Consider the following 20,328-nt stretch of genomic DNA (forward strand, 5'->3'; position numbering starts at 1 on the left):
TGTGGGCTCCGGGGTAGGAGGAGGAGGTGGTGGGCTGCTTGTCTTGACTGTGTTGTGGGCCCAGCCACTTTTGAGCCGTAGCTGCAGAGATGAGCCTGCTGTTGTTCCTTCCATGTCTTAAATGGGGCCTGTCGCTGGCTGCTCAAGGGATTGAATTCTTTGGTTTGAAGTGTATTCCAAAAGCCTTACGTATCACTGAATATGGAATTTCTAACGGCAGCAATTGGCAGTTTGCTGAGGGATGGATAAGCTCTTATTCCTATCAGATCACCGTGCAGAGAAATATATCCATGTTCATTTTTTTTTTGATAATTCAGCTTTGAACCGCAGGAGAGAAAGCCCCTGGCAATAACAAGGCACCTTCTTATTCCAAAAATCATGCTGGCGTTGTTGGGGATATGAGGGCCACAGCTCCTCAGCAGCTCCTGCAGGGTACGCGGCCAGGGGAGCGGCTCGGTCTTCCAGGAACTGAATGTGGCTGTGGCTTCTCCCACGTTATTGCACTCGGGTTTTGAGTCTTTGATTACCGTGTTTACATATATCGCCCAATGGGCTCCTTAGACACTGTGCTCAGATTGCTCGGGAGTTCGAAGCCTTGGTTCAACACATAGGGTTGGGTCTCACGCCAGACCTGAGACTGGGTGATAGCGTGTGCTGTGTTAAACCCCCCGACGGTGCTCCCCTCTGTGTGGGAGCACTTGTTCCCGTGTCCACAGGCTCTGCACATGCCCTGCAGCATGTGGCTGGTGTGTGTGGTGCTAAAGGTCACAGCCGTTGATCTGCTGCTGTCAGTGACATGGTTACGGGCTCCTCCGGTCCAGGCCCTCGGAGCTCCTTCTGTGGCACTGAAGATGTAGAGGAACCATCCTGCAGAAATGGGGACTGAGACAGCAGCTGGGGGCTCAGGCAGGGAAGCAGAGCCATTGTTGGAACGTTTTGAGAAACTCCAAAAGAGTGCTGTTACTCTCTTCCTGAGCCGTTAGACAGTGTGTCCTCTCAGGCCAGGCCATGAAGCTCAGTGGGTGGATGGAGGTAGAGACCTGGGCTTGGATCCCAGCAGGGCTTTTGCTCTCCCGAAGCCGTTCTAGTCCCCCTTGCTATGGTCGTGATGTTTATGTCTTCCCCCAAATTCCCGTGTTGAAACCTGACCCCCAAGGTGATGGTAGTTGGGAGTAGAAGCCCTTGGGGAGGTGATCAGGTAATGAGGTGGATACCCATAAACGGGATTAGTGCCTTTATGAAAGGGACCCCAGAGAGATCCCTTACGCCTTCTGCCATGTGCATACATGGTAAGAAGGCATCCTCTATGAACCCTGAAAAGGGCCCACACCAGACACTGAATCTGCTGGTGCCTTGATCTTGGTTCTAGAATTCCCAGCTCTAGAACCATGAGAAATGCATTTCTATTGTTTATAACCTTCCCGGTATTTTGTTATAGCAGCCTACGTGGACTTAGATAGGCCCTGAGCCTTACTTTCTTCCTGCATAAAAAACGTGGATAATAGTTTTCTTTCTTTTTGTTCTTGTTGCTCGGGCTGGAGTGCAATGGTGTGATCTTGGCTCACTGCAACCTCCGCCTCCCAGGTTCAAGCGATTCTCCTGCCTCAGCCTCCCAAGTAGCTGGCATTACAGGCATGTGCCACCATGCCTGGCTAATTTTTTATTTTTGGTAGAGACGGGATTTCTCCATGTTGATCAGGCTGGTCTCGAACTCCCTACCTCAGATGATCTGTCCGCCTCAGCTTCCCAAAGTGCTGGGATTACAGGCATGAGCCACCAAGCCCAGCCAATAGTTTTCCATAATAAACAGAAAAATGACTTTCTTTTAGCTGTTGGTAATGATAATACTTATTATATAAGTTTTACGGAAGTCAAACAATTTACGTACAGTTACTTGAAAGTTTGGGATTTCAAATATTTTGCTTCCTGGAATGTTGTGCTTATTCATTTGAGCCACATGAGCTGTGTGGGATTCATGACTTGCTTCTTTCTCGGCTATCACTTGACTTAATGGCAAGAGTGAAAAAGGAAGTAGGAGAAATGAAGCCGTTTTAGGAAAGCAGATGTGGGTGAGGGGAGAAGGGGGAGGAAAGGGTGGCAGGTAGGGTCCCCCTAAAGGAAATGAAGGCGAGGTTCTTTGGAGCTTGGGCGAGCAGGTGGAGGCGTGGTAATACCATCCCTGAAACCTGCAAACGTTGCATCTGGTGAGATGCCCCTTCTGCCTCTGCCCACTTGCCGGCATGTCTGCTCCTTAAGAGTTGCACTTTGTGTAGGGTATCGAGTGTCATCTTGAATCACCAGAGGTGGAATGGACCTTCAGATAATGTTTTTGTAAACTTAAGACCCCACATAGGGAACACACACAAGAGTTAGCAAGGGAAACATGCATGGGAGTAATGTTGAGGAGACGCCCTGCAGGGGGTCCCGATGCGCAGTGCCTCCTTTAATCCAGGAAAAACACAGAACCTCCTGCCATCTGGGCTCCCATGCTCTCAGACGCCCTGGCTCATTCATCAGCTTTCACAGCCTGGCTGCGAAGATCCGGCTCGCCGTTCCTGTCTCTGGGCACATCTCAGTTTGCACCATTCTTGGATATAAAGTACAGGAGTGCTGGTGCTGCCTGCCCTTCTTGAGTCTGTAGAAGGGGAATGCAGCAAAAGGAGCGAGGTCCCAGGCTCTCTCCAGCCTCTTGGCTCCTGCAGACGGCCTTTTTTTCCCCTGTCCTGGTGCTCCATCTGGGCAGGCGCCAAGCCAGGAGCCTTCCCTCACTCTCCAGCTTGCCGCTTGAGGGAGAGATCTGTGTGACAGGCTTGCTGCTCTTTTTAAGCCGAGACTACAGGAGGTCCCGGGAAAGTCATTGGAACCCACCGCTGCTCTCCTCGTCCGCTACCCTGGGGGCCTTTGCTGGCCTCTCCTGGCCTCTCCCGTCGGGGATCCCCATGTCCTGGCTGCAGTTGATGCGGGAACCCTGTCACTTCCACCAGACAGGCCTAGGGTAAAGACTTGGTCCTCTGCCATGGTAAACACGGGACCTAAAGTTTATGACTTCTTCAGAAACTGTCTCTAGACATTCATGCTGGGTATCTACAGACGCTCAGTGGCCTGACTAATAAGTGCTAACCATTAACTTCCATCTGGCAGTTAACCTTCATTTCAGACCACTTCTCTTCTCTGCGTAAGAGCCGCTGCTGCCGTGCAGTGGGATACAGGCCTGCTGGGTCCCAGGGACTGACCTGTCCAGCTCCCTCTCCCCATTGTCTGATGAAAAACCTTGAGACCCGGGGAGGTGAAATAACTTACCTATTGTCTTATAGGTTCTGAGGCCCAGAATTCCTCGGTGTTGTATTTCAAACTCTGATTTTTGCTGTTCCCCGTGTTCTTTTTGGCGCTTTCCCATCTTCACTTATCAGAAATGGAGCTGAGGTTCGCATGGGTGACTCTAGCTCACCTTGCTCGTATGCCTACGGAACGTACTGTGCCTCTTGGGAACTGCAGCTCCAGGACCAGCTTCTCTAAAACATGAGTTAAGCGGGATATAAAACATATCCCGCTTGACTTGGGGTTCACTTCTCCTGGGCTGCGTCTCCGTTTCTCTCTCATGAAGGATGCCTGAGAATTCTCTGACTCCCTCATGGCTCAGGTCTCTTCTTCCCCCTGCAGGCTCTGCTCATCCTTCGTTTGTGGCATTTGTCTGAGACTCCCAGCCCTCCCAAGGGACACTGAGCAGGGGCAGTATCTCTCCCCAATTCTCACAGCTCTTTGCAACCCTGCAGGAACCTCAGCTGTCACAGCTGTGTGCTTCTGTGTTGGACCTCCTCACCCATACACAAGGAGGGAGGCTGTGGGAGATGCGGCTTTGCTGACCGTGAGCCCTCGGTTACTGCATTCTCTGGGCCTGTCTCATCTCCCTGTCCAGACCTTACCCTGTCTATGGCCCCAGAGCTTCCACTCTCCAGTGTCCCACCAGCCAGCTGCGCTCTGCTCAGGGCAGGGGCCTGTCTTTCCTGCCAGTGGGATGGCCTTGGAGGCAGGGCCTGGAGGTTGAAAACTCGTACCCGCCTTCAGCAGGGTTGGTGCTCTCTGGGCTCTTGGTCAAGGGACCGAATCCGGTGAAGCTCATTGCTACAGCATTTAAGGTTGGGGTGTCTGCTTTGACTTCCCAAAAGGTGTAAGTGGTGGGCTCTTTTCATATGGTCTTTCGCTAGGAACGAATGATCTGAATTTGTTAGTAAAAAAGACTAATACATTTCTATTTATTTATTTATTTATTTATTTACTTATTTATTTTTAGACAGCGTCTCCCTCTGTCACCCAGGCTGGAATACAGTGGTGCAATCTTGGCTCACTGCAACTTCCACCTCCCGCGTTCAAGTGATTTTCCTGCTTCAGCCTCCCAAGTAGCTGGGATTATAGGCATGTGACACCACACTTGGCTAATTTTTTTTTTTTTTTTTTTTTTTTTGTATTTTTAGTAGAGACGGGGCTTCACCATGTTGGCCAGGCTGGTCTCGAACTCCTGGCCTCAGGTTACCCGTCCGCCTCGGCCTTCTAAAGTGCTGGGATTACAGGTGTGAGCCACTGTGCCCTGCCCATGTCAGTTTTTAACATGAGTGTGCATGTAGTTGTTAGTATGTTCTTTTATTACCTGTTTAGTGACTACAGGATCTGTGGTTATATGTTCTCTTTCAGTGCTGGCATTCTTAATTTGAATCTCCTCTATTATTTTAGCATCAGCAGATTGTGAAGTTTACTGATTGTATTAAAAGAACAATTTTAAGCTGTGTGCTGACCATCGTAAAGGACTGAGCCTTTCTTCATTCTTTCCCATGGCTCTGATGCACGGTTTCCAGATACCAGTTAGGAAAGAAGTTCCTGAGATGATGGAACTTGTGCTAGTCACATAGGGCTGCTAGGACAAAGTGACCATAGACTTGGGGGAGCATATGAAAAACAGAAATGCATTAGTCACAGTCTGGGGGCTGGAAGTCCAAGGTTAGGGTCCCAGTGTGGTGAGGTTCTGGTGAGGGCTCTCTTCCTGGCTTGCAGATGGCTGCCTTCTCACTGTGTCCTCGTGTCAGGGAGAGAGAGCTCTGGGGTCTCTGCTTCTTACCAGGGCCCTAATCCCAACATTAGGTCCCCACTCTCATGATCTCCTCTAACCCTGAAGAACTCCCAAAGGCCCCATCTCGAAATACCATCATCTATCCTGGATTAGGGCTTCAACACAGGAATTGGGCGGGAGAGGGGAACGAACGTTCAGTCTGTCAGAGCCCCCCAGTCGCCCCTATTGTCCCCGTTTAGGGGCAGATTTTAGGCCTCAGGTGGGACACAGAGGTGGAGGAAGCACACGTTCTGCCTCCTGGGAGTGGTTCAACCAAAACAAGGACAGGGACGTGGGGCAGACAACATCCAGTGGGGTAACCAGCAGGAGTCCCGAGGTGTCACTAAGCCGAGGTGTCACTTTCATCTTTAGGTGAGGAAGTTGACTGAGCACCCACACACAGCAGAGTACAGACCACGTTCCCTTCAAACACAGCTCACTTACCATTCCTCAACCCTGCAAAGGGGAGGTGCTACCTCGTCTCCTGAGGATGGTCCTGGAGGTAGAGGAGTCACGGGAGCTGCGCACATCACCCACCAGTGACTCTTCACTCCCCACATTTTCCCCGATGGGCTGATGTGCGCTGAGCTGGGGATGCCTTGCCAAGATAAACTCTTCTTCCCAAAGGCCACAGAGGGCAGGCCTCTGACACTGCCCACATGGAGCAGAAGTGATGGGGCGGAGGGGCATCCATCCAGCTGACTGGTGTATTCTGGGGGAGGATGGGGCCGGAGAGGACCCAAACATGGCTCCCTTTGTCACTCGGCAGAGGGGCCAGACCACCGTGTGCCAGACAGCTGTGCCTCACCAGCTTCTGCTGCCGGGCCAGCCCCTGGCACCATGACCACAGCTCTGCATACAGGCAGTGCCGGGACCAGTGCTCTGGCAGTCACCATGGTCCTGAGCCAACAAGGGCCCTGGGGAGGAATCGGAAGTCAGGCAGCGAAGAAGGTATTGGCCAGAAGGGAACCGGGGCGGGTGCCAGGTCCTGTCTGTGCTGGGATCTGAGATTCTGAGAGGTGGATTAGGGGTAAGGGGGTAGAGGTCAGCCACATGGGGTGAGGGGAGTTCAGCAGAGATGAGGAGGACCGGACGATGTGGGAAAGAGCAGAGCATCCTCCCCAGCCTCAGTCCCTCTCCTGATGCAGTCGTCGTCTCACTCTTAGACTCCAGAAGTCTCCCTTCAGCCAACACCTGGCCCCCGAATCCCAGGGCACTTCCCAGACAGCCAGTGCCACATCTCAGGCAACCCCTGCTCTGCCCTTGAGGTCTGTGCCTGGCAGAAGGGCGGCTGACCCTCGGCCCCTCTCGGCCTGGGTCCCAGCTCTCCCTGGCCCTGGGACCAGCAGACAGAGCCACCCTGCGCCTGGCAGACTGGCCATGCTTGTACCCGTTTGTGATGGTGGATTGGGAGGGAACTGTTTGAGATACCAGTGTAAATCTGTGTCTGCATCAATTCCACACAAGAGTTGAATTATCATATGGGAAGGGAATCATAGCTGTGGGGGGCTCCATGCAGCACCCCGAGGGCCCCTGAGGCCAGTCCCTGTGGCCACGGCAAGGAGCATCTGCTTCCGCCAGTTGGACAAGATTCTTTCCTGCCCAGAAACCGGCAGAAGGACTTTCTCTGCTCCCCACCCACCGTCGTATCCCAGACACACCCGTGTGGATGGATGCCTTGACATCTCCTCCCAGCCCAGGGCCTGAGCTCTTCCTGATGAGGGTTAAGCAGGAGCGGCCGCCTCTCCCCGTGTCCATGTTGCGGGCAGTTGCCTTCTCCTCAGCTCCCACGGGGCAGAACAAGAGCCAGCCAGCTCTCAACATCCCAGGATTTTCCAGGGATGCTGATAACTAAAGCAGGCGGGGCCTTGTGAGTGGGTGGTGGGAGGGAAAAGGGTTTCCTCAGCATCTGTCAGTCCCTGGAGCATCTGAAGGGGCAGCCTACACCTGGAGGAACGAGTGGGGCTGGCCCCCGTGGGTCCCCAGTGCCTGGCATCTCCCGGTCCCTCTGCTCTCCCAGACCCCCTCCACTGAGCAGCACAGCCCTGAGGACAGAGACAGCAGCCCAGAGAGCGTTCCCAACACCACTATATTTATTCCTATTTACATAGGAGACCCCCTAGGCATTGCTCCCACCCCCTCCCCCTCCCCCCAGGCCCTCCCTTCTGGTTCAACCACCCTCTCCTTCCCCTCCCTCCCTCCCCCACCCTTCCCTATCAAGCTAAGGCCCAGCAAATCCGCACTGGGGGAGAAGCTTTTGTCTGCTTTGGGGCAACAGATGTCAGAGCCCCACCTCGGGGATTGGCACCAGAGAGCCTGCCGTGTCCCCCTACTGGCTGCAAGCCCGCTTCTTCTTCTTCTTCCTGGAGACCACGGGGTCACCCTTTCTCTTTTGAGGCTGCGAGGGGCCAGCCAGCCCCCAAGCCAGGGATTGCGCCCCAGAGACTCTGAGCCCAGGCCCTAGGTGGGGCGTCTGTTGAGCAGAGGATGGGCCTCCGAAGAGAGCTGGCTCCTGGGACTCGGTGGTGGGAGCCGCTGCTGGGCTGAGGCCTCCTCTCTGAGCAGAGGGAGACTGACGAGCTCCCTGGGGACCCTGTCCTTCTGGGCTGAGGCGGCCTTGGGTGGCAGGCAGGGAAGCCTGAGGCAGCTGGGCTTCCTGTCAAAGACAGAGGGTGTGGCTGTGCCGGGCATCCCGTTGGGCCTCACTCCAGTTTGCATCCTGACTCCCCTCCCTGGCTCCTCTCCATCCCGCTCCATCTGAACCTGCACCTCCCCACCTCGGAGTGGCTCCCCAAGAAGCCGAGCATGCCCCGCAGGGTGGGGTAGACAATCAGGTGGGGCTTGTGTGCCGGGTCCCTCCTGCCCCCGGGGTACCTGGGTTCCCCTCCCTCCCTGCTCTACCTGGGCAAGGGTGAGTCCTTCCTCCTGCTCCAGCTCCTGGCTTAGGGCCAAGAGATCCATCTGTGGATCTGGGGAAAGCAGTTCTTCCAGGAATCGGGGGTGAATGATGTCCTCCACCTGGAAACAGAAGGAAGACGGTGAGAGCTACCTGGGCAGGGAGTAACGTGGAGCCAAGGACACCTGGAGGAGATGCAGAAAGCAGCGAGCGCCCCGTCCCCACCCTTCTGGAGCTGTCTCATAGCATGGCGACCACCAGCTCCACACACAGACCACAGACCTGGTAGCATACACACATGCAGACAGAGACACACAAACAGACCCACATATGACACAGGAAAAGACACAGACACAAGTAACGTCCACACTCCACACTCACACCCACGCAGACACACAAAGAAACACAGTAAGAAATGACAGGCACAAACATACAGCAGAGCTTAATTCCAAGGACCTGCGAGTGACCCCCTTACCCACCCCGGAATCCTGCAGACCCCAGCACTTCAGGCCAGCCCACCTTGCTGAGGAAGTCTTCCTGTGAGCACAGCTTTTCAATGTAGCTCAGGAGGCCTGGGTCTTCCCATTGTGCCTCGAGCTCCCCCGTGGCCCCAGCGGGAGGCTCCAGCAGCTCCTCCATGATCTCCATATACTCCTGTACCAGTTCAGGGGGGATCTCCTCGGGGGCCTTGGTGTTCACTGGCCGCCGGGGCGGTAGTAGGTTGGTCTTGGTCTCTGCTGGCCGCTGGGGCCTGGGTGGCGGCAGGCAGGCAGGTGGGGCCTTGGGGCCGGCCTTCCTCGGAAGGTACACTGAGGCAGGGAGGGAGGAGGATGGGTGTGGTGAGGGCTGCTCCTCCTGCCCGCGCCACACGAGGGAGGGCAGGGCTTGGGGACATGAAGTGGGACCCAGCTGGGTCAGGACCACCTGAACCACAGCGCCCCAGAGGAGACGCCGCAGGAGGGGCACATCTGAGACAGCATCGTTTGGGAGGAAGTTTGGAGCCACCGATATGCCGTGTACTCGACCCGCTCGTCCCTGTTCCTGGGTGGATTGTATGTTGAGTTTTGGACAGGCGAGGGGAGAGTAGCTAGGAAACCTGACCAGGTCAATACCCTCCTTGGTGACCATGGGCCGCCCACGAAGTGACCTGGTCAGTACCCAGCATATGCCCTTGGGAGCTGTCCTATTGGAGGAGCACATCCCTCTCTTGAAGGAAGGCATGGGGTGTGGGGACAGTGGCCTCCCTCGGCCCCTCTGGCCTTTGCCGTGGCTCCTATGGGAATGTGGGAAGCCGTACCTGGCTGCTTGACCACCTCAGGGGCCAACGGTTTCTGAGGTTCAAGCCTCGGCAGGGCTGGAGGAGGCAGGCACTGGGGCCCCTTCATCCGCTGTGAGTTCTGAAACCGCGTCTCCTCCTCAGCCTCAAACTCCAGGAACCTGGGGTGAAAAAGGTTACAGGCCATGTTGAGAGGGTCCAGGCCCCCTGCCCCCAGGACCAGGCAGCAGCCGATGGCAGGGATGGGAAGGCGTGCCGTGGATGGGCTGTCCAGGCCCTGCCTGGGGCCTGTCCCCCAGTCCCAGAGGGAGCTGCTCCCAGAGTTCTGGGCTCTCCCTCCCTCACCCGGCCCCCGCAGAGCCCATGGCATCAACAGGGCTTCCTGACTCAAGTCAGGGCCACGCGGCCCAGGAGGGCACCAGGGGGGCCCCTCCTCCTGGCTTCAGCTGGCCAGGGGTGGGGTTTATGGCAGAAGGTGTCAGGAATGTTGCCCAGATGCAGGAGTCCTGAGGTTGGGACTATGGGTCCCTGAAGTATAACCCAGGAGCACGAGGCCTGGGAGACCCCTGGTCAGGAGGAAGCAAAAGCTGGGCCCCTTTCCCCCAAGGCTGCTGTCTTTCTGTCTTAACGGAGGGGACTTCCCGGGAGCAAAGGCAGGGAGGCCAGAGATGGGTCTCATGGTGTCCTGGACGCAGGTGGCCCCTGACCCAGCGAAGGTTTCTCCAATCCTGGCCAGGCCGGGATGGGTGAAAACCGACTTGTGGCCACTGCTGTGAGGAGAGTGCATCCCGCTCTGTCTATAGTCGCCAGCCCCACTTCTCCCCATCCCCACAGCTGGCGGTGATCTCCTTTGGGCTGTGATGCTGGCTGCTCCTTCCATGACCCCCAGTGTCAAGGCAGGGGTTGGCCCCAGGCCAAGCAGGGCGTGGCTTCCCACCAGGGCAGTATAGAGACCCCAGAGCACTCTAGGAGGGAGGAGCAGTTTCTTGAGGGAGACAGGGGCCCAGGAGGGCCTGTGTTTGTCCACACCCTCATGCTCCACGCTGAGAAGCCACCATGGCCACCGGGCCTCTGTCACCTTCTCTTACCCTGCCATGCGGGCTCTGCCCCTGCATCCCAGACTCACTTTGCCGCCATCTGGTAATAGATGATCCTGTCAGACTTGCTGATGTGCTGCCATTCCCGCATGGCCCGCCACAGTTGCTCCTCCAGGGTCATGCTGGGCTTTCGCCGGGCCAGGGTTCTGAGAACTGGGCTGTAAGGCGGTGCAGTCAGTCCCAGTCCATAAGCCTACCCTCCATCCCAAGCCCACCTGGTCCCAACACCCGGCCCCTGTCCTCCCCACACCTGTCCTGCCATGTGTCCCCATCCTGTTTTCCCCCACGTGGGCTCCTCAGCCTCTAGGACACCCCCCCAAGATCAAACATCAACACAAGCCACTGGGTGGCCTCTCCTACTGCCCCTCGAGTCCTCAGTGTTGACAAGTGAACTCAGTACTATGGGTGGAACGTGTGTGTCCCCAGCATTCCTGTGCTGAAGCCCTGAGCCCCAGTGTGTCGGTTCTTGGAGTCAGTCAGGGTTAGAGCAGGTCATGAGGGTGGGTTCCTGTCATGGCATCCGAGCCCCGATAAGGGCAGGAGGAGACAGCAGGGCTGTCCCTCTCAGCCACAAGGGGACACGGCCAGAGGCAGCCCTCTCCAGCCAGGACACCAATCTGCTGTCGCCTTGATCTGGGACTTCCGGCCTCTGGAACTGGGAGACGTGACTGTGTCCTGATGAAGCACCCAGTCTGTAGGATTTGTTATGACAGAGCCCGAACTGACTGAGACAGCGCACACACAGAATGACCGGGGAGCGAGGGTTAACGTGCAGGTTCCAGGGCCCCAGGACTGAGCATTTAAGCAGCTTCCTGGGGACTCTGGAGTAAGGTAGCCCCTGGGGACATAGCCTCAGGGTCCTGGAGAGTAGTAGAAACCAGAACCAAAGCAGAGCGGCATCGAAGCCCACTCCACGCCAAGCCTGTGAGCCTGGGGCGACTCCACTCTGAGAATCAGGGTCCCCAGTGCACCGGGACTCAACTCCAAGGGAGAATGCAACCAGTTCCAGGATGCAGGGGCGGCAAGATTTTTGGGAACAACGATGGGGCCTCCTTACACCTACAGCCTGGGCAGGGGACTTGCCTAGGGAGTGGCCAGTGTGTTGCCTGGTGGTTGTACTCAAGCTCCCGTGGAGTACGGGTTTGCTCATCAGCGGGGGACACAGGGTCACAGAGGCCCTGCAGGATGGAGAGAGGCAGGACTGGGACTGAATCGACAAACCCTCAGATCTGAGGCGTTGCTGCCTCAGTCACCACAGTCCACAGCCCTGAACTGCTGGGCTCGTGGGCTCGTGGACTCGTGGTGCACTGAGAGCCATCACTGGAGCCCGTGGCTTTGGAGAGCGCTGTCCTAGATGGCCTAGTTCTGATAGTGATAGCAATAGGGACAGTAATCATAACAGCTATCATGTAATGTGTCCCAGCATGTGCCGGGCACTGTGCTATGTGCCTCATATGTGAGCTCAAGTCACCTCCTCACCATCCTCTGAATGAAGCATCATTGTCCCTTCTTCTAGAAGGGATCGAGGGCGAAGCTGCAAATACCTGCCCAGCATGGACCCTAGTGCGGGGCCCAAGACCATCCCTTGTGCAGGCTCCACCACCACTGTGCCAGCTGGACCTCAGCAGAACAGTGGGCGTGTGCCGGTTTCCTGCAGCTCCCACCCCCAGCTCCATGTGATGTGCCCCTGGCCTTTGCCACTCAGGTCAAGGGGAGGCACTGGGGTGCACTAAACCCAACCCGTGGCTCATGTTGGACCGGGAACCCTCTCTGATCTGGGTCTTCTGTAAACGTTGTCATGACAATGTTTGAAAGTAAGGATTGGCCGGACTCACAGGACAGTGAGGGGCAGGTGAGATGAGGCCCCTGAGAGTCTGTCCTGAGCGGCAGCCAGATTAATGTTGCTGAAAATGTGCCCTTCCATAGCTCCACCCGTCACCTTTAAGACCACCCTGCAAGCTTCCCTGAACGGCGTGACCTCCCGTCCATCCAGCAGCCTCTTTACGGGTGAGCTGCGAGATGAACTCCGGTGCCCCGAGGACACTCACATAAAGAAGCAGGAAAGCGCTTCCATGTCCGGACTCTGGGGAATGTGCCTCCGGGCCAGGGTCTTGTAGTGCTGCCAGAGTCGGAAGTTGTCATACACGCTCTTGCAGGAGTCGTCTGGTTGGGCCTTGGCCTGGGAGGGAGCCTGGCTGCCGTCTCCATGAGCCCCTTGTGGCCATGGACAAGCATTCCCTGGGGCCATGATGGGGGCCGGCTGGGGAGCCGGTGGTGGTGCTGGAGGAGGAAGGCTCTGGGACCAGCCTCCCTCGCAGGCCCGGGTGCCCCCAATGACGTGGGCAGCCCCAGCGGGCACCGCAGGGGCAGCTGCTAGGGGTCGGGGAGGTGGACAGGTGACACCCGCGCAGAGGGTGCCTGGAGCCTGCCAGACGAGGGGTGCCTGAGTTAGGACCAAGGTCTGTGCCTGAGGGGCCTTCATAGGCCCCGCTTCTGTCTTTATCTGGAGAAGGGCGTTGGAAGCCCCAGCCCAAATCAGGCCTTGGCCATCCTGTCCTGCCACCAGAGGGGTGCTGGGGAAGGCAGACAGCACCAGAGAGCTGCCTGGAGGAACCACTGTAATCACGAGGGTCGGCCCGTGTGCTGGGCTGGGAGCAGGTGTGGTGAAGGGCAGAGCCGTGAACACTGGCATGGAGGTGCCAGGGTTCTTGGTCACACTTGGCTCCAGCACTGGGCATGCTGTGGAGACAAAGGAAAGAGGTGAATGAGCTGGGGTCTCCAGGTCCGCACTAGTCACTGGGAATCAGAGGGGTGTCCCAACAGCTGAGGGTGTGGGACAAGGAAACTCTGCAGCTTGTAAGTGTCCGTGAATGTGTATCGCATGCTCTGTTCCTCCACGGGAGGGTCACTTCGCTAGAGAGCCTGGCCCTGGCTCCACTAGACTCCCTGACCCCTGTCTGCCAAGAAGCAACAGCCAAGCCTTCGCTGCCTCTGAGGGTCTCCCTGGCAGACCCTGTGAGCCTTACAGGCATCTCCCAAGCCATGGGTCAGGGATGAATCTCTCGCCGGCTTGGTGGCCCTCAGCATGCTCAGCAGCAGGTGAGGGGCCTCCCCCAGGGCAGTGCTATGCACTCAGAAGGCCTATAGGAAGCCAGAAGATTCCTAATATTATGGTCGTGTCTCCTCTTCAGTCTTCCTTTTCCTGAAGCTCTTGAAAACCCCTTTCTGTCCTAGCTCAGCACAACAAAATAAAACCACTGATTAGAGTGGGTGTGGCGATTCATGCCTGTAATCCCAGCACTTTGGGAGGCCGAGGTGGGCAGATAACCTGAGGTCAGGAGTTGAAGACCAGCTTGGTCAATGTGGTGAAACCATGTCTCTACTAAAATACAAAACTCAGCTGAGTGTGGTAGTGCATGCCTGTAATCCCAGCTACTCAGGAGGCTGAGGCAGGAATATTGCTTGAACCCAGGAGGCAGAGACTACAGTGAGCCGAGATTGCACCACTGCATTCTGACCTGGGTGACAGAGCAAGACTCTGTTAAAAAAAAAAAGAAAAAAGAAAAAGAAAGAAAGAAAAAGAGAAAGGGAGGAAGGAAGGAAGAAGGAAAGAAGGAAGGAAGGAAATCATTGGAAAGAAATCTGTCCCAAGCCAGCACCCTGTGAACCCTGAAGATAACCCATATGTGTTATGGCCAGTGTGCAAGTGATTGTCCTGGCACCATGCACGGCAAGTGCTAAACAGGGGTCAGATTTGGGCCACCCTTTCCTGAGTGCTCGGTGGTCCTGGCTGCCACTCAGGAAGGTGTGCTCCCAGGGGGCAGGTCTGAGAAGCAGTGGTGGAGTTCCCTGAGATACTTTGATTGCTCAGCCAGCAACAGCTGCACACGATTAGAGCACAGCCAGGAAGCAGTGAGCAGTGGGGCTGTCAGGGGAGGTGTCCAGGGATTTCCACAGCTGCTGGTCATGTTAGAATAGGTCATGGGACAACGAGCCCGTCTCTGGTCCTTTTCCTTTGAGCTCCCAATAACTGAATCTAGTGACCAACCAAGAAGCAGAAGTTCTTGGGCCACAGGCCAGGTGTGGCAAAGTTGTCTGGAGCTCATCCCTGTTCACTAGGACCTCATGCAGTCTCCAGTCAAGGGGACTAGGGATACAGCACATGCACCTCATCAGTCAGGACACACATCCTGACTTGAAGGAGAATAATAAGAGGACCGTCTTCCTATTTGTACGCTACTCTCCTTCCTCTACTGAATAGGAAACCAGTCTTTCCAGACCCTTCCACTGAGAACCAGCAAGAGTCCACACCTGACCCCTGTTCATGAGGTAGTAGACATGGAAAAGAGACAAATTCTTCCTCTCCACAGTAACACAAAGTGCAGAGGACAGGCCATGAGCTAGCAGACAAGAGGAAGTGGGTCTGAAGACCTGAGCTTCCACAAAAGGACGAAGAATTCAGAACAAGCTGGGAAGCCCAGGCCGTGTTGCCTGATCTTCCCCAACTGCCCCCACCCCTGTTAAATGAGAGCCAACAGCCACCTGAACCGACGGAGAAGCCACCTCTGGGGAGGGAGCTGAGAGGCTGCGGCAGTTACAGTAGCCCCAGCCTCGCCCACCCAGAGGCTGTCACTGCGTGCTCTGTCACAGACAACCCACCCAACAGTTTTCTGGCTGAGCCCACTTCTCCCCTCTCTTCCCTAAGATCTAGAAACGTCCAGTCCAAATCCCTCTGAACAATATGGAAGGGCACCTTCCAGGTGCCTGAAGACACACAACACAGGGCTCAGACTTGCCTGTCATCCTCCCTGGGCCACCAGCACAACACGACGATCCCACCACTCCCTACAAAGACACGGCGATGTGACCTGTCCCCCTCTAGAAAGAATCAATACATCCACTCCATCCTTTCCCCTACATGGTGTATTCCCCCGGGCACCTTGGTCCACCTCTAAGGAGCCGTCCTCCCTAACCACAGACTCAGGGTGCCATGGCCCTCCCCAGGTGTGATGTATTTGGGAACATCCAGTGCTTCCTCCCTCCTGGACATCAGCCCTATCAGCTGTCCCCTGGGGCACTGTGAAATTTGAATTCCCAAGGATTTGAAACATGGCAGAGAATTGGATAATGCCCTTGTCCCTACAGCCTCACCTCCATTTGAAGCCATCGCCTCAGGCTGGGTGCTGACCACCGCTGTCTGGCAGTTTCTGTGGTGAGAAAAGTCAAGGGCAGGACCCAGAGAGTGACCTGCCTCAACAGATTCTCCTGAGTTCAGGTAGGTCAGGTAAAATTTGAAAGTATGGCAGTTTAGAACATAGGACCCAGACATTCTGCAGAGGGGGAGGGGCGGTGCAGTAAGTACCGGTCGCGGCAGGGGACATTCTGTGCAGGGCTCCAGTCAGTAGGCAAGAGCTGAGCTTCCCTTCCAGCTGGAGGGCAGCAGCGCGGACTGTGTGCGCCTCTTTAGGCAACTTTTAAATTGTCCTTCTGACTCACAGCACAAAGCTTCAACCTGATGTCCCCTTTACTTCCGTTCTTTGTCAACAGACCTACTTTTGTGCCCCTCAACCCATGCTCCTTCCCATTTGGACTCTTTCCCTCTCTTGATGAATCTCAACAGGGGCTGCACTTCCTAAACACAATTTAACCAAGCAATACTTTTGCATGGTTCGAAATTCAAGTTGTGCACAGTGGACTAGGCAGTGACCAGTCTTCCTCCCACTTTTTTCTGTCCACAACATTTTGTTTCCTGTAACAAACGGGTGTTCTGATTCTTTTTCATCTTTCCAGAGATATATTATACAAACGAAAGGATAATGAAGCTGTTTTTGTTGTCTGCAAATGCTTTCAGGTTTTTTTGGGTGAAAGTTGATATATTAATATTAATATGTTCCAGTATTCTGACACTTCCCGTTGGCACTTAGGAAGCATTTGCCCCTTCCTAAGACAATGGGACTCATGCAGGCAGAGTTGCGAGACAACATAACCGGGGCCACACTGCAGGGAAGGCGGCGGATTGCAAGTGTGAAGCCCAGGGTTCTCCCCTCCTTGCTCCGGTTGTGTGAGAAACTCATTTTCTGACTCCTGTCCGATATCCCTCATGAGTTCTCGGTTTGATCCCGATTCTGAATGTGAATGGTCCTTGAGCATTTCTATGAAATGCCTCCACAGTGGCCACTGGGAGGGGAGCGACCTCCACGCAGTGCCTGCCTGTCCGGGTGCTCCCAGGCCTTTTGTCCTCTGAGACAGAGCTGCCTTCTTACACGCAGCCCTCTTCCGCCGTGCAGCTCACCTCGATCTTAGCTGAGAAGATTGGTGGAGAGCAATTGAAGCAAAACGATGGTAAACTTACCGAAACAACGTCCCCAGTAGTGGGGATTCCAGGTGTGCACCACCACACACAGCTAATTTTTGTGTTTTTAGTAAGAGACGGGGTTTCACCATGTTGGCCAGGCTGGTCTCGAACTCCTGACCTCAGGTGGTCTGCCTGCCTTGGCCTCCCAAAGTGCTGGGATTATAGGCGTGAGCCACTATGCCTGGCCTGTTAACGCTAACTTCTAAGTTACTCCTTCCCATTTCCTTTTTTGTATTCCTATTTGCAAATGCTTTGTATCCTTATATATCAAGATCATCTGTGATACTGACTGACTTAATTGGCATCTCCCTTTTGTTTTACAAGTGACGGCCAAAAAATGAGCAAACGGAAAAAGAATTATCCAGATCCAGTTTCCATCATCCAGAAGTATGGTGCTGATGCGCGCAGGTACAGACCGGTGCTTTGCCTTGTGTGTCTTTGTTGTTTTATATGTAAGCGTCTCCTATACTATTGGTCCGAATTGTTAGGTTTCGTTTATACTTAGGTTTTTAACAACACATCTCTGTTATGACTTGGGTGTTATGTTGGTGTGCTTGTTGATCTTCAACTCCCCAAATAGTTTTCTAGATGATAAAGGCATTTTTCAACCTAGAGGTCCGTTTGGGGAAGAGGACCTCTGTTGGGTGTTGGTCGAGCTGTCCAAGTCCTCCCCAGGCTAGATGTGGATTGCCTCTGCCTTCCTTCCTTTCTAGGTTCCCTGTCTTGTTGGTATTCGAATTCTCTTTCACCATTTATTTTAATTTTGTACCTACAGAGCCATGTGAGATATATCTATGCTGGAGCTAATATGTGTATGCTAGAGGCTGGTTGTGGTGCTGCCAGAGAAACAGAGCAGGACATGAGTTCTGTGTGTGGAGCAGGGACTTAAGATCAAGGAGGATTTTGCAGAGTGGGATAGAACATTCTGGGTAAAATGAACAGCTTTAGCATGGCAGTTCCTTCTCAGTACTCATTTTGAGTTTGTGGACAATCATTCAGTCCTAGACAGTTTTACTGTCCTTCTTTCCTGAGGTTTAAAGGAATTAAACCCTGCACTTGCTGACAAGGTTTTAGAATCTCTCTCAATTCTTAATTACTATTTGGTGCAGAGAAGTAATGTTTTCCTAAACTCTCTTCGGTTCACTCAAAAACATAATCGAGGACTTAATGTCGTACGTTGGTGCTTATGTTGAAAGTATTGCGGAAAATCAGAAATTCACACTGCCAGCAGTGTTTGGGATTTTTGTTATTTGTTTAAGTGATTGTAAAAGTTGATTTCCTTATAGTAACTTACCCCAATGTGCAAGTGTTTAACTGATTGTTCATTCCTAGGAAGAAGAAATAGAATTTCTCTCCAATGAGAACACAGTTAGAAAAAGCCCCAACATGACGGACCAGTGGATCCTGTCCTTCATGCGGTCTCTCATTGGCTTCTTTGAGACTGAAATGGCAGGTGAGTCTCTCTTGGTCTGTCCTCCCAGAACTACTACTCTCTTTGTAACTGCCCTTTTGGCATGTGTCTGTCTATAAACATAGTGGAAATATTGAGAGAGACAGAAAATTAAATAATTACTTCCTTTCACCTCTCAAATGTAGTTTTGTTAAGGCTTGTTAATTGTCGGGATGTCTTTGTTTCAAGGCCCCGGGGAATTCTGACCTGGCTCGGTGGCTCACACCTGTAATCCTCAGCATTTTGAGAGGCCGAGGCAGGTCACCTGAGGTTAGGAGTTCCAGACTAGCCTGGCAAACATCGGTGAAACCCCGTCTCTACTAAAAATACGTTAAAGAAAAAGTTAGCTTGCGATAGAGGCAGGGAATGTGTAATCCCAGCTACTCAGGAGGCTGAGGCAGGAGAATGGCTTGATGTCTCTGGACAGGGCTTGGTGCCGGGGGGCCTGGATCTCTGGATAGTTGTCGGTGCCGAGGGGCCTGGGACTGGGTAGGTGCCGGGGTCCAGTGCCTCTGGACAGAGGCAGGTCCTGGGGTCCAGTGCCTCTGGACAGAGGCAGGTCCTGGGGAGCCTGGGTCTCTGGACAGGGGTAGGTGTCGCGGGGCCTGCATCTCTGGACAGGGCTAGATGTGGGGTCCTGGACCGGGGTAGGTGTTGGGGTCCTGGGCCTCTGGACAGGGGTAGGTGCCGGGGCCTGGTTCTGTGGACAGGGGTAGGTGCCGGGGGCCTGGGTCTCTGGACGGGGGTAGGTGCCGGGGCCTGTGTCTCAGGACAGGGGTAGGTGCCGGGGTCCAGGGACTCTGCACAGAGCTGGGTGCCGGGGGCCCTGGGTCTCTGGACAGGGGTAGGTGCCGGGGAGCCTGGGTCTCTGGACAGGTGTTGGTGCCGGGGTCCAGGGTCTCTGGACAGGGTAGGTGCCAGGGGCCTGGGTCTCTGGACAGGCGTAGGTGTCAAGAGTCCTGGGTCTCTGTACGGGAGTAGGTACCAGGGGGCCTGGGCCTGGGTAGGTGCCGGGGTCCAGGGTGTCTGGACAGGGTCAGGTGCCGGTGGGCCTTGATCTCTGGACGGGGCTAGGTGCCGGGGTCCTGGGCCTCTGAACGGGGGTATCTGCCGGAGTCCAGGACCTCTAGACGGGGTAGGTCCCAGGGGACTGGGTTTCTGGACAGGGGTAGGTGCCAGGGGTCTTGGTCTTCTGGACGGGGTAGGTGCCGGGGGCCTGGGTCTCTCGACAAGGGTAAGTGCCTGGGGGCCTGGGCCTCTGGACAGGGGTAGGTGCCGGAGGGCCTGGGCCTGGGTAGGTGCCGGGGTCCAGGGCCTCTGGACAGGGGCAGGGGCCGGGGGCCCTGGGTCTCCGGACAGGGGCAGGTGCGGGGGGCCTGGGTTTCTGAACGGCGGGGGTAGGTGCCGGGGTGCCTGGGTCTCTGGACAGGGATAGGTGCCGGGCTCCATGGCCTCTGGATGGGGTAGGTGCAGGGGGCCTGGGTGTCTGGACAGGTGTAGGTGCCGGGGGGCCTTGGCCTGGGTAATTGCTGGGGTCCAGGGTGTCTGGACGGGGCAGCTGTCGGGGGCCAGGTCTCTAAACGCGGGTAGCTGCCGGGATCCAGGGCCTCTGCACAGGGGTAGGTGCCTGGGGGCCTGGGTCTCTGGACAGGGGTATGTGCCGGGGTCCAGGGCCTCTGGGCAGGGGTAGGTGCCCTCGTGGGCCTGGGTCCCTGGATGGGGTAGGTGCTGGGGGCCTGGTTCTCTGGACAGGGGTAGGTGCTGGGAGCCTTGGTCTCTGGACAGGGATAGGTGCGCGGTCCTGGAAAGGGGTAGGTGTTAGGGGTCCTCGGTCTCTGGACAGGGGCAGGTGCAGGGGTCCAGGGCCTCTGGACAGGGGCAGGTGCCGAGGGTCTGGGCCTCTGGACAGGCGCAGGTGCCGGGGCGCATGGGTCTTTCGACAGGGGTAGGTGCCGGGGGGCCTGAGTCTCTAGAAACTGGTAGATGCCGGGGTCTGGGTCTCTGAACAGGGGTAGGTGCCAGGGTCCTGGGTCTCTGGACAGGGGCAGGTGCGGAGGAGCCTGTGTCTCTGGACAGGGGCAGGTGCCGAGGTCCAGGGCCTCTGGACAGGGCTAGGTGCCGGAGGCCCTGGGTCTCTGACCCGGAGTAGGTGC

The 20,328-nt window shown here is 55.5% G+C and overlaps 1 long non-coding RNA gene across 3 annotated transcripts in view; it reads left to right on the forward strand.

Moving 5' to 3' along the window:
- The window catches only part of LOC135273096 (uncharacterized), a 300,367-nt gene that overhangs the window by 111,158 nt on the left and 168,881 nt on the right, over positions 1 to 20,328 (forward strand). For 2 of the 3 annotated variants that reach the window (XR_010340959.1, XR_010340958.1), the window contains exons 2-4: positions 15,516 to 15,645; positions 17,050 to 17,133; positions 18,058 to 18,178. This is a non-coding gene — a long non-coding RNA (uncharacterized LOC135273096). Of the gene's footprint in view, positions 1 to 15,515; positions 15,646 to 17,049; positions 17,134 to 18,057; positions 18,202 to 20,328 lie in introns of those variants that run through there. The other variant, XR_010340957.1, reaches the window with a different exon arrangement.

This window comes from Aotus nancymaae, unplaced genomic scaffold (genome assembly GCF_030222135.1).
Source record: "Aotus nancymaae isolate 86718 unplaced genomic scaffold, 86718_ANA_hifiasm-v0.15.2.pri h1tg000260l, whole genome shotgun sequence".
NCBI lineage: Eukaryota > Metazoa > Chordata > Mammalia > Primates > Aotidae > Aotus > Aotus nancymaae.